The sequence below is a fragment of the Anas acuta genome, chromosome Z (assembly GCF_963932015.1).
Source record: "Anas acuta chromosome Z, bAnaAcu1.1, whole genome shotgun sequence".
NCBI classification, from domain to species: domain Eukaryota; kingdom Metazoa; phylum Chordata; class Aves; order Anseriformes; family Anatidae; genus Anas; species Anas acuta.
The window spans coordinates 8,828,019-8,841,250 of NC_089017.1; the positions used below are offsets into that span (position 1 = coordinate 8,828,019).

Sequence of the window (13,232 nt, forward strand, 5' to 3'; positions counted from 1 at the left end):
ACCAGAGAATACAGCATATTGTTTCTGAACCTGAAATTTATGTGAATTTTTGCTACTTTGAGGAAACAGAAGTATGCTCAGCACCTTCCATTACTGAACATTAAAAAGTGTCTGGACAATTCTGTAATAAGTGTTTCAATACCACAGTCTTTCTCTGCTAGAGGTTAAGGATATCAAGTAAATTGCAGAACTGACCATAAGCATGGATTTATTTCATAGTGTCTTAAAAGAGATTGGTAACATACAATCATAGAATCATAGAATGGCTTGGGTTGGAAGGGACCTTAAAGATCATCTAACTCCAACCCACCTGCCATAGGCAGGGATGCCACCCACTAGATCAGGTTGGCCAGAGCCCCATCCAACCTGGCCTTTAACACCTCCAGGGATGGGCCATCTACAACCTTTTTGTGGCAGCCTGTGTATGTGCCTCACCACCCTGAATGAAGAAATAGAAAACAATAAATAGTAACACCTAACTAGTTTGCTTGTTTCCTTGCTTACTGCAAAAACTATTTCTAATGTACACTTACCTGAATTCATTTGTTCCTAAGGTCAACACACAGGTAGGAACAGTATGTCCATTAATGACACCTCTCAAACATATTTTCTGCTGTTGACTTTTGCCTCATCTGGATACTGTCTCTTTTATTAATGGAGATCCACAAGAGAAAAGCTCTTCAAAACCAGCAGTGGTCTAGCAGCCTCTCTTTCTATTGTAGGACTGCATGTCTGGTTTCTCCTGCTGGCACAGGTAAAGATCACAACAGGGTTGTATGCTACCCTTGGATAAATACTCTAAAAGCCAAGACAGTGACATGCAGGTGACAAAATTGCTCGACGTTCAACAAAGCTTCCATGGTTAAGCAAAAAGGTTTTCTTTTATTTACTTGTGGTAGGGAGTACATATGAGGATAACTACAAAATGCAGAACATACGCTGGCATTTAAATGCTCTGATTAGATCTCTCTTTTAATTCTGGCCCAGGTGAGAAGCAGATCTGCTGCTATCTCAGTATTCATGTCTTAACAGCAGCGGAAATACACATAATGCACAGAAACCTGTCATGTTTTGCAAGAGTGGTGTTAATTTTGAAGGCTTTCGTGATTCCTGAGAACTTCCAGAAATGAAGCACTTCAGATTCCAAACTGCTGCCTTTGCTCTCCATTTATTATAGATGTGGAGGGCCAAATTTGGAACTGATGCAACTCTCCTGATTTTTTTGTGATGTGTCCGAGATAAACTTTGCCCTTTTAACTCTTGTTTTTCTTTCCAAGCTGTGTTGAAATACTTTATTTCTGTGTAGGTTTTTGTTACAAGGAAAACATACTTGCTCTGCACTTCTTCGTATCACCATTTTGATGTGCCAAACCCTTCTTTTCTCTCTGCAGGCAGTCTCTAGAGTGCCTGGAAGAGCGTAACAGCTCATTGACTTGCAATGTGATTAATCCTTGGATTAGTCAAAATATGATGCAAACAGATCCTGACCCAGTGCTGAATGTTGTTCTTGCCTGTGCATGCAGTGTTAGGTACCTTACAACTGTCTCGAATTGATCAGGACATCCGGATTTTGTAACCTCATTTTATAACTGTTCCTCTCTCTCTAATTCCATCCTGTGAAGTTCTGAGGATATGTAACAAGAAGCCATCCAGTTACTATTCCTTGCAGCTATCAGCCAGTGTCACCTGCTTCTTTGGCATCATCATGCAAGCATGCACTGTCACACTCCCTGCTGGAATCTCAGCTCGCGGGTTGAGATTCACACCATCACTCAGCCTGACGAGAGTGTTGACTCCTGGAGCCAGAGCTGTGTTTGGGAGCACATAAAAGCACCGGAGTCCCCTACGTCTTGGCAGGACTTCAAGGACTATCCCAACGAAGCGATCTTGACAGCATAGTTGTAAACTCCACAGGCCCCAAGGGCTCAAACACCATGATATTTATGCTACGGACTGGATTGCCAAGATAGTATTGCTGTTTTGCAGACATCAGTCTCTGGGTAAGAAGTAGCATTTCTCACACCTGTTAATTGGCATTTGAAAAAATTGAGACTGACAGAAGTGGGCAGCATGGCTGAGAAAGACACTGCATGCAGAGGCTGTATCCGGTGTTTCTTCTGTGCTCTGTTCAAAGGGACTTCAACTGCATGGGTACCACAAATATTTGTGAAAGCCAGTATTAACATAATGCATTATTGACATTCCTGATATATTTAGGACTGTGCTTCTATGGTCCTTTCAGTCTTTATTACAGCCTCAATCTATTAAAAAAAAAAAAAAAAAGTGTTTCAGAGATTTTAAATTAAAAACAGGTTTAGGAAGCAGTTAACTATACGATAAACTACTGTGAGATTTGTGAGATTTTAAGATTACATGCAAGCTTTCAAATTAAGCATAACCTAAGCAAAATACTTTTCTGAACTGTATCCTCAGTGGTAATACTACCTTTAAGTTGGCTTCTCCACAATGTTTCACCAGACTGATATGATCGTAGTAGTAAGCCCAGGTATCTTTGTGTTAGAAACAAATAACTAAGCATTAAAGCCAGAGAGGTGGAGTTGGATGCTTTTTGGCAGGCAGTGCTGCTGGCACTTCAGGTACTGCCAGGTAAGCAGAATTGCTGACTATTTCTTCTAAAACAACTATCACTGAAATTAGTTCATGAAGTTAGGTATTGACAGCTGATTTCAGACTGATCCTGTTGAATTAAATAGGACAATTATCACCTTTGAGAACTGCCTTCTAAGTTCATTTGTTGGTAAAAGCCCTTAAGATCTTTAGAAGGTATCTTTGCATTACTCAGCTGTGAACTCCAGTATCTGTTCCTGAGAACAGCAAGGGTTACATATAAAAAAAGTTGGATCATGGAGGGCATAATTCTGTGACCCATAAGATCCTTCTGTAAGCAGAAAAACAGAACACACAAAATCCTACTCATAATACTATTTTTCTAGCTTAAAGAACCTGATTTTTTTTTTTTTTTTTTTTTTTTTTTTTTTTTTTTTTTCTGAATAAACTCATTTTAATTTGGAACAATTCCATTCCTTCTGAACAAGTTATAATGAAAATACAGTCCGTGTCGGTAATATGAGAATTTCAACCAACGGGAAATCAAACCCCAAACCATCTTGAAATTATTCAGTCCTATGTAAAATATCTGAAGTGCTCTCATCAAACAGTCAGCAGCAATTCATCAGATTCCTAGGAAAAAATCCCCTCTAATGAATGTAAGAAAAATGAGAACAAAGAGTAATATTTTTGTAAGATAGAAATAGCTGAAAGCAGACATCTTAAAACATTCCATAATAAAACTGCTCTGGTTTTCTACTAGTGTGTCTCTACTTTTAATGAGAGATGAGAAAACAGCAGTTTAGGCTAAACTCAGACCTGTTGTCATGCTTGGGCACCCCTCCGTCACTGCTCTGACTTTTTGCTCTTTTATCTATGTTGTGCAGTGTCTACCTTTCCACCCTTCTCATTCTGTGTATATATATATATATATATACATGTATATATGTTTTTTTTTTTTTTTCTATGTCTCCCACCTCATTTAACCTTCCGTCTTTCAGAGTGACCCGCTCCAGCTTTTGAAAACGGCACAAACAGGAGGAAAACGTGCTCAGGAAGCGGGATTTGGGGACTATTCCTCGCTGCAGGACGAATGAGCCCGGCCGGCCGGGGACCCGTCCAGCCCCGGCGGGGACCGCGGGCCAGCGGCACCCTCTGGCGGCCGGCGGGGCACGGCCCCGACTCGGCCGTGGGCTGCCTCCAGGCACGGCTTGCAACCGGCAGACAGCCTCGAAGCTCTGCTGCCCTCTGGCTCGAGGGCTCAGAGCCTTAGGCCCCCCCATCATAACCATGGGTGGGTGCAGAGCTGCTTGCAGGTCTCTGTCAGCAGCTTCAGTGTAATGGTTTTTGGTTGTCAAACTCATTTTAGGCTTCTTCGTTAAGTCCAGTACTTACCCTGCGTTATATAAGCGCCATGAAAAAATGTTGGCTGTGTTAGGGGCCAAATGCCTGACATCAGAATTTAAAGTGCAAAAACGTTTACATGATGTGAGCCTACTATTTCAGCTGATGCTATTTTAAACCTACAAATCCCTATTTATTGACTGAATATTCTTGCCACATACACTTGTGTAGATTTTTACAAAGGCGGGAAGTGCTAAGAGCCTCTGATCAAAGCTGTACTCAGTGCAACCCAAATTCTGAATGCTGGTTTGAATTTCTTAGGCAGCTCGTATCTTTAGAAATTGCTGCAGGTTTGCATTGAGCCAAAATTTCACACATTGAACACTGGAAATGTTGACCTCGATTGGGATATTTGCTCCTGGGCTTCTTTGTCTGGCAATAAGTCAACACGGAAGTTTTCAGCCTTTTCTGATATATGGGTCCTTTCACTTGTGACTTAAAGCCATTGGCAACAGTCCTGTTTTCCTTAAAGGTCTTTCAATGAACTGCAAGCCTGAACTCCTGCACTTGCTGTGATTGAAGTGATCTTATTAAACAGCCAGGCCTTGTTGCTCATCCAAATCATAAACCTCAACAGGTTACAAGTTTTGATATCTTAGTAGTGCACAGAACCACTTCTGTGATTCTATGATTCTACTTCTGTTTCTTCCAAGCCACTGTAAGAGAGCTGTTCTTTTCCATTCTTGCTGAAGCTTTGTTAGCTTGAAATGCCCTCTGCACAGTACGATAAGAAAGGACCTTGCTGTAGTTATTTGAATTCATCTCAGAGTTGAACATAAAATATTAGAAGGATTCCTTTAGCAGTGTTGAAATAGCATAAGTGGGCATATCCTATGCTGACCATGCATGTGATATTCCCAGCAACTGACTGACATACCTTCAAAAGATCAAATTCAGCCTTCCTTGCATGGTATAAGATAAAAATCTGGCCTAGGATTTAACTGTACCTGGTAATTAAGTTTAAAGAACAATAATGCCTCGCAAACCTCTCCAGGCCTACAGTAAGCATGTTGGAATCTTGGTTGCCATTTCTGCAAACTGTTTACAATTCACATACCTCTACAAATCCAGTCCTGATCTCAAATTGCTGCTCATAAACAACATAGCAGGGATTTGATGTATGAGGGCATGTTCTGAATTCCCCTTCCATAGCAGTAGCATGGCTAGCTTCTAGCATTAAAAAACCTCTTATGTCTCTTCTTGTTACAAGCAGTGCTCCATTAACTACTTGAATACATCTCGCGGCCAATTTTTTTATTTATTTTTATTTTTTTTGTGACTAGTGGCAAGAAGGCAGATATAACATTTTATTCCCTTCTGCAGCTGCTAGCTGTCTAAAAATGAATACTTGTCACAACTGGAGGCAGTGTAGCCTCTGTTAACCATCCCAGAATTTATCTGGGATGAGTCCACCAAAGCCAGATGTTGTTAAACTTCAAAGCATGGTACAAAAGTGATCCTTCAGGCAGTGTTCTTTATTAATTTTAAAGTATCAGTATTTCTTAATGAACCTCAGTAGTGCAATGATAATTAAAACTATCAGGTAAACTACTGTTTCATGTGCATGTGTGTTTCACTGTTAAGTTGGGTGGAAGTTCTTTGTAGGACATGTTCAGTAATGAAGGAATAAATTGTTTGTTTGCATTTACTTGAATTACACAAAATTAAGGGCTCTATCTCCAGTTACTAGCTGTTTCACAAGGGCACACAAATATGGTCCCAAGCCTGTCAATATTGAACAAGCATTTGGACAATGCTCCTTAATATGCAGTTTAACTCTTAGGTTACTCTGTGTGGATCCAGGATTTGGATTCAGTGATCCTCAGGAGTCCCTTCCAGCTCAGGATATTCTATGATGTTATGATGCGTTACCCCGGGGAACTCAAGAATTTGCAGAAGTGAAGTTTGAGCTGGTTTTAAAAGGAGCTGCTTGGCCACTTTCCATCACCTATCAATTGCCATGGTCATCTAGAGACTTCCCAGATGACTGGAGACTTACCAATGTGACACCCACCTAAAAAAAGGGTCATAAGGAGGACTTGAGGAGCCTGTCAGACTGTTAGCCTGAATGCAAGTCCCGCCTCACCAACCTCATCTCCTTCTATGACCCGGTTACCCACCTGGTGGATGAGGGAAAGGCTGTTGATGTAGTCTGCCTAGACTTCAGCAAGGCCGTGGACATGGTCTCCCCCAGTATTCTCCCAGAGAAGCTGTCAGCCCATGTTTTGGACAGATACACTCTTGTCTGGGTTAAAAACTGTCTGGATGGCTGGGACCAGAGAGAGATGGTGAACGGAATGGTGTTCCGCAGGGGTTGGTATTGGGGCCCATCCTCTTTAATATCTTTACTGATGATTTGGATGAAGGAATTGAATGTACCCTCAGTAAGTCTGCAGGTAACACCAAGTTGGGGAGAAGTGTTGATCTGCCAGAGGGTAGGAAGGCCCTGCAGAGGGACCTAGACAGGCTGGAAGATAAGCAGAGGCCAATGGGATGAGGTTCAACATGGCTAAGTGATGGGTCCTGCACTTTGGTCACAACAACCCCGTGCAATGTTACAGACTTGGGGCAGGGTGTCTGGAAAGCTGTGCAGAGGAAAAGTCTCTGGGGGTGTTGGTTGATGCTCACCTGAACATGAGCAGGCAGTGTGCCCAGGTGGCCAAGAAGGCCAACGGCATCCTGGCTTGGATCAGGAACAGTGCAGCCAGCGAGGTGATCATTCCCCTGTACTCTGCTCTAGTGAGGCCGCACCTCAATTACTTCAGTTCAGTTTTGGGCCTCTCACTACCAGAAAGATCTCGAGGCCCTGGAGTGTGTCGAGAGAAGCTAGTGAAGGGCCTGGAACACGAGTCCTAATTGGAGTGGCTGAGGGAACTGGGGTTGCTTAGCCTGGAGAAGAGGAGTCTCAGGGGAGACCTTGTTGCTTTCTACAACTGCCTGAAAGGAAAGTGTGGGGAGGTGGAGGTCAGCCTCTTCTTGGAGATAACTAGTGATGGGACAAGAGGGAATGGCCTCAAGTTGCACCAGGGGAGGTTCAGGTTGGAAATGAGGAGACATTTCTTCTCAGGAAGAGCAGTCAGACATTGGAACAGGTTGCCCAGGGAGGTGGTGGAGTCACAGTCTCTGGGGGTGTTTAAGGAAATTTGGATCTGGTCGACATTGGTAGTAGGGTAATGGTTGGACCAGATGATCTTGGAGGTCTTTTCTAACCTTAATGATTCTATGATTCTGTGAAATATTCTAGAATGCTATGCTAGACCATAGGACAGTCATCCACAGAGATACTTGCTTGAGGATGACTGAAGGGGAGAAATGATTCTTTATGATTCTATGATTCTATGAATTGTGTTTGAAGACAGCTTTAGGGACAGGAGAAGTGGGATATACAAGACTGAAAGAAGAATTATGTAAGGTCAAAAATGGGAGCAGGTGTCTCTCATATTACCTTGTTCTCATTTACCTGTGTTTAACCTGAGGTGCTTTTCATGAGTTCACAGAAATCAGGGGAAAAGTTCCTGTCCCTAGGTAGGGTTGTTCCCAGTGACCATGAATTTGATGACAAGTTATTTCTAAGAGACAAGTACTGGGAGCCTTAATGGGATGAGAGATTATGTACATCAAATATGTATTCAGTTAGGATTACCTTTCATAAATGTAGCCTGGATACCAGCTGTAAAAGCCCTTTGTCTTTGTCAGTGTTCTTAGCTTGTTATGTCTCCCAAAGGTGGCTTTTCTCTTGCCTGGGGCAACTGCTATGGATAGGGGACAATATAAAAGATTATGACAGAACAGACAGCACAGGCAGCTCACTGCAAAATGGCCTTTTTGTTATTTCTGGTTCACAAGAATTGTGCTGTAAAGACAGAAGTTTTTCATCTTCATTATTCTTTTCATGTTCATTTAAAATTGTTTTAACCTTTAATTGGTTAACTTTTTCAGTGGAACAAAATTGAGGTTTATGTTTGCACATCCTTGGGAAGTGCGTAATTAACCCTTCATGAGATATGTATATCTCCTATTTGGGAAATACATTAGCAGGTCATACTTTGCTGGCACAGGAGCTGAGGAACAACAGACAAGTAAGTCTTAGTAAGTCTTACTTTAAAAATTCGTAGGAGCTGCATTTAAAGAGAAGAGAATTATGTGTATAAAGGATGTGTGTGCAGAGAAGGATAGGCATAACTTTACAAAAACTAAATAATGCTTCAGGAATGTGTTGGAACTCTTTGAAGAAGCTCTTGGTAATGTGATCATGTTAAATTCCTGCTGATTTCCAGAATACTTTTCACAAGGTTTCTCATAGAAGTGCCCTAGAAAACCCCAATCTGTGACAGAACAAATTAAAGTTTCTTCATAGATTAATAACTGACTATAGGTAGAAACAAAGAGTAGGAATAAAAGTCAGTTTTTAGTTTAGGGAAGTCACCACTGGAGTCCTCTGAGGATCTGCCCTAGGCCCTGTATATTTTGACATACTCAAATGTTGTAGAAGAAGGGAATGAGAAGGGGGTTACAAAGTCTGCTTGTGATAATAAATTACAAAGGGCATTTGAAACTAGAAACAGCTATGGAGGAATACTTGCCTTGCAGGAGGATCTCATGCTGGAGGGTACAATACCTAATGAAATCCAGTGCTGCCAAACATGAAATGATGCATATATGGAAAAAAGAAGGCAAAAAATACGGGCACAGTGATGGAATTAGTAGCAGTTATTAACTCTCAGGAAAGAGATTCATCACCTTTCTGTAAAAATGTCAGCTCACTTTCTAGAGTCAATTATGCATAGAATAGTAAGAATTACAAGGAAAGAAAAATTATTCAAAAAAGGAAATAACTGTTATGCTACTACAGAAACCTGAGCTGTATCCTAACCACTGTTTCCAGTTCAGAACTTCTGTCACTGAAAAGAGTTAAAAGAACAAAAATAAAGTATTTCAAAGGGCAGCAAAGATGACCAAGGATTTGCAACAACATCTGTACAAGGTTGAACTACCCAGACAACTACTGTGCTGCCTGCAAATGTAGATACTTTAGAGAGGGAGAGGAATGAGATGACTATAAAACCATGAGAAGTACAGAGAAGGTATACAAGGAGATGGTCCACTTTTTTTCATGATAATACCAGAACTGGGAGACATTAATGAATCAAGGAAGGTAGTGTCAGATTTGAAATTGAGAGGAGGTAGTTCTGAATGCTGAAAGTTAGTGTGGATTCAAGCATATGATAAAATACTGGAATAGAAGAAAATGAAAATTTTTCGTAACAATAATATTTTACTAAATAACTTATAAAATCTTCAAGAGCTGTTTGACACAAAGTAACATCTTTGCCATCGGTGTTTCTGAGCCAGAATCTGCTAGAGGCAGGGAAAGTACTGTGGGAAGGCCTGTAACTCTTCAGGGGCTGTTGTTGGAGATGCTGAGTGGGGCAGATCCACAGTGTGACCTACAATAGCATACTGACATCCTTGTGGCAAAAAGAGGTAGCAATGGTAACAAGGAAAAGGTGAGCTCAGAGCATGGGCTATGAAAGATCCCACTAACATGCTGAAATTGTCAGCCCATGCAGACATCTGGGTAACAACATCGTGTAACAATAGACAAGATTATAGCTTGCAGAAGGAATGTATCATTGGTATTATCTCCTGGTTATTTTTTCTTGTATTAGTGTATATCAGTGACCGAATATCCATGACAATAGCCTTTTTTTCCCACTAGATGTCACACAAAGCCCGGAATTGCAGTCATGCTGCTCAATTTGCACTTCTTTCAGATACAAAGCTTTAATAATTGTCTCATCAATGAAGAATTTTATTAAATATTAATGCCCTTTTTTTTTTTTTTTCATTTTTTTTCATGTATGTGCTGATATTTGGGATAGTACCACATAGTATGCTTAATATTTATTTATCAATCTGGATTTCATTAGAATTTAGTGTTAGAAGCTGGAATTTCTTCAAGGATCCAATTCAAGCAGATTATCAATGTCTCACTGGGCCACAGTGGATATTACTGAACAAAACAGATTAGGAACTGGCGCTTCTCAGGCTGTAATGCAATTCAGTGCTGGGATTCTTTTCACAGTCAGTCACAACATGTTATTTTAAATGATGTTTTTGTTGTTGTTGTTGTTTGTTTGTTTTGGAGGGTTGTCTTTGTATGGAAGCCTTTTGCTTTCAGACTTTCAATTCTTCTCTCTAAACGTATATACGATCTAATATAAATGTCCTCCTTACTTGCAAGCTACCCTGCTTGAAGTGGAGTGATCTGCTCATTACCTTTTTCACTGATAGCCAAGAACTGCTGATTCTGCTTCAGAAGAGATGTCAGTGCTGGATGCACAAGATAAAAGCCGTCACAATTACTGACTTTATAATTACCATAGTGTCCTGGAATTCTCTTTCTATGGTACCCAGGCAGAAAATTTTGGGAGCCCCTGCCCTGAAAGTTGGTAAGTTGTATTTGCAGTTAAAGGGGTTTTGGTTCTGTTTTTGGTTTTTGATTAATTTAGCTTTACAGCAGCAATGCTTCTCTAGAAATTGCTTCCCTCCCCCAACCCTCCCCCCCTCCCCCCCCCCCCCCCCAGTAATATGGCAGATGGCCACAAAAACATTTAATTTGTTCTCCTCTGCAATACAGACCAGAGTTACAGCCATCCAATTGGTAATGGACCTATTTGGAAAGTCCTCTAGATCTGTTGAGTGGAGTGCTTGTTTGGCCAGAAGTGTTTTGTTCTAATGATTAATCATCATCACCATCTCAAAAGAAAAATTAAATTTCTTACTTGATTGATTGATTGATTTTGCATGAAAGACATATAAACAGAAAGTTTTGCATCTCACAAGTTCAGATTTTGCCTCAGTATGGCTAGACATGGTGGTGAAGTAATGTCATGTTGTCTGGACAGCCTGGGAGATAGAGTTGGGGTGTTCTGCTGTTTGTTTGAGGCTCTGTGACCTTTGCTTGTGCAGAATATCCCACAGCCAAGCATAAGATGTGGAGGTCTTTGACTTGGTCCCTGTAAAATAAAATCAGCTAACTATATAGACCAAGGAATTCATGTCTTAGTTTCTAATTTTAAAGATAAAAGATTGCTTACCATAGAAACCTGCCACAGAGTAAAGCCTTTTCTCACACAACAAATTTAGGAACATTTAAAGGTAGGACATAGCAGTTTGGTGCAAAAAGTGGGAACACTTGGATTATGTCCATGGAGTGCAAGCACAGGATGAGAGCCACATCTGGGTGCAGCATGTTGGGGACCATTCTGGTCAATTTTCAACCTGGAGGAACAAAGAATATGGGATGCTTGTGCAGCAGTGCCTTTTCAGTGCTGGCTAAGTTGAGGGTGCTGCTGCCAAAGTAATAACAAAACATACTGAAATGGATTCAAAAGGGTTAATGCCAGATGGGATGACATAAACAATTCACTCACTTCCCTGGATAAAACCTTTTTTCTGCTTGAGTTGTGCCATAGTTTCTAGGAAGATACCCAATCTTCAGTGGTAAGTGCAAATCCATTGTGATCATTTATGTGTTGTTCTGGTAACTGATTACCTTCATTGTTAAAATGTATGTTCTTCTCCACATTGAATTTGTCCAGCTTTATATAGACACTAGACCTCATTATGCCTTTCCATGTATGTCTTTCTATAGACAACCAGAACCAATATTAAGGCCTAGGAATAAGGTAAATGTATGTGGTCTACAGGGTCACAAACTTTAAGAACTATCGGTGTTATCTACATGGTACAAGTTTATAGAACAATACAGAATAGAGAGCCTGGAAACCAAATTTAGATTACTAGGAAGAAAGCTTTATGTTCAAAACTTTTGATGATTTTCTCTCCAAGTATCTGTTCAACTTGAGCTTGAGAAAATAATATGAAAAATATTTAAAGTAGTATTTATTCCTATTTATTCCTTAGGTGGAAGACGAAATCTCTGTATTTTCACAGCCCTGCCTGGTAGAGCTTTTGGTAAAGTTCAGGTGAAGAGAGTTATCTGCTCTATTGTATCTTTATCTGAAATAATATTTATTTATTTATTTATTTATTTATTTATTTATTTATTTATTTATTTATTTTTCCCCAGTGGTGATGGTGTCTGTGTAAGCCCACGTAACCAGATAAATCCAGATAATCCAAAATATCTGTCCAATAACTTGTATGTGTTTCACAGCTTTAAAATAAACTAGACTAACAGCTTTCCATCCTTGCTGTTGGTTACAAGATTTTTAGTGCTCCTTGCTTTTTCCAGGGCCATCACAAGGTTGTCTTCCCTCTGGAGAATGAAAATCCACACATATTTTCAACTTGTTCTCAGCAGCTGCTGCCAAAAATCTGGAGTTCTTTGACTTCGTATTTTTGCTTATGCCATATCTCAGGGGAGGATTTCTAGCAGGCCTGGGGTGAAAGAAACATCAGAGACTGTAACAATACAATATGTACTGAGGGGAGATTTACCATGTAGTGGCAAGAAAACTGTTGAGAAAGTGGTTTAGATACTGACCTTCAAGTTAGAAAGGAGCAAAATCTGAGAAGGCAGAAGGAAATGTAGAAAAGTGTGTGAAGAAAAGAGCTTGTGAAAGATATTTGAGACAGGAATGGAAAGACTACTGTCTAGAAGTTTTGAAGGTTTTGAAGATACCTGAGTGAGCTGATGTGTTCAGAAGCACTTTGGGAAGGTGGGATAATGTCTGGAAGGGGCTTCCCCACTCAGTAGGATTCCTGTGGGACACTATCTCACTTAATCTCAGTCCAGCTGTATTTTGACACTATTCTTGCCTCATGTCCTGTTGGAGGACTTGCTCAGACATTTTACTCCTTTGTTGATTACTAATGTTCTCTTCAGTTTCACATTAAATTTGCTCTGACCCTGTTTGCAACCTTTTTATTTATTTATTTATTTTTTATATTAGCCCTGCCCTTTATTTAAAATAGCTTTTATTCTCTCCCTCATTTTTTCCATGGCAATATAACCATACACAGAAATCATTCTCTTATTGATTTTCTTAAAGTGTTTAGTTTGCACTCTCTATTCTCTTGATCATCCATAATGCTGTCAATTATTTTATACTTTTGTGTCTTTATTTTCAATTTTTGGATTCACGTTCTTGCATCTTTCTTAAATATTTTCCTAAATTACTACATTCACAGATGTTTGAAAACCATTGCTGATTATCTGTGAATCACAGAATCACAGAACCATCTAAGTTGGAAGAGACCTCCAAGATCACCGAGTCCAACCTCTGATCTAC

General features: G+C 40.2%; 1 long non-coding RNA gene across 1 annotated transcript in view; it reads left to right on the plus strand.

The window, feature by feature from the left end:
- The window catches only part of LOC137848302 (uncharacterized), an 85,616-nt gene extending 73,591 nt beyond the window's left edge, over positions 1 to 12,025 (plus strand). The window contains exons 3-4 of the long non-coding RNA XR_011091264.1: positions 1,392 to 2,000; positions 3,570 to 12,025. This is a non-coding gene — a long non-coding RNA (uncharacterized lncRNA). The remainder of the gene's footprint in view (positions 1 to 1,391; positions 2,001 to 3,569) is intronic.
- The last annotated feature ends 1,207 nt before the right edge of the window (positions 12,026 to 13,232 follow it).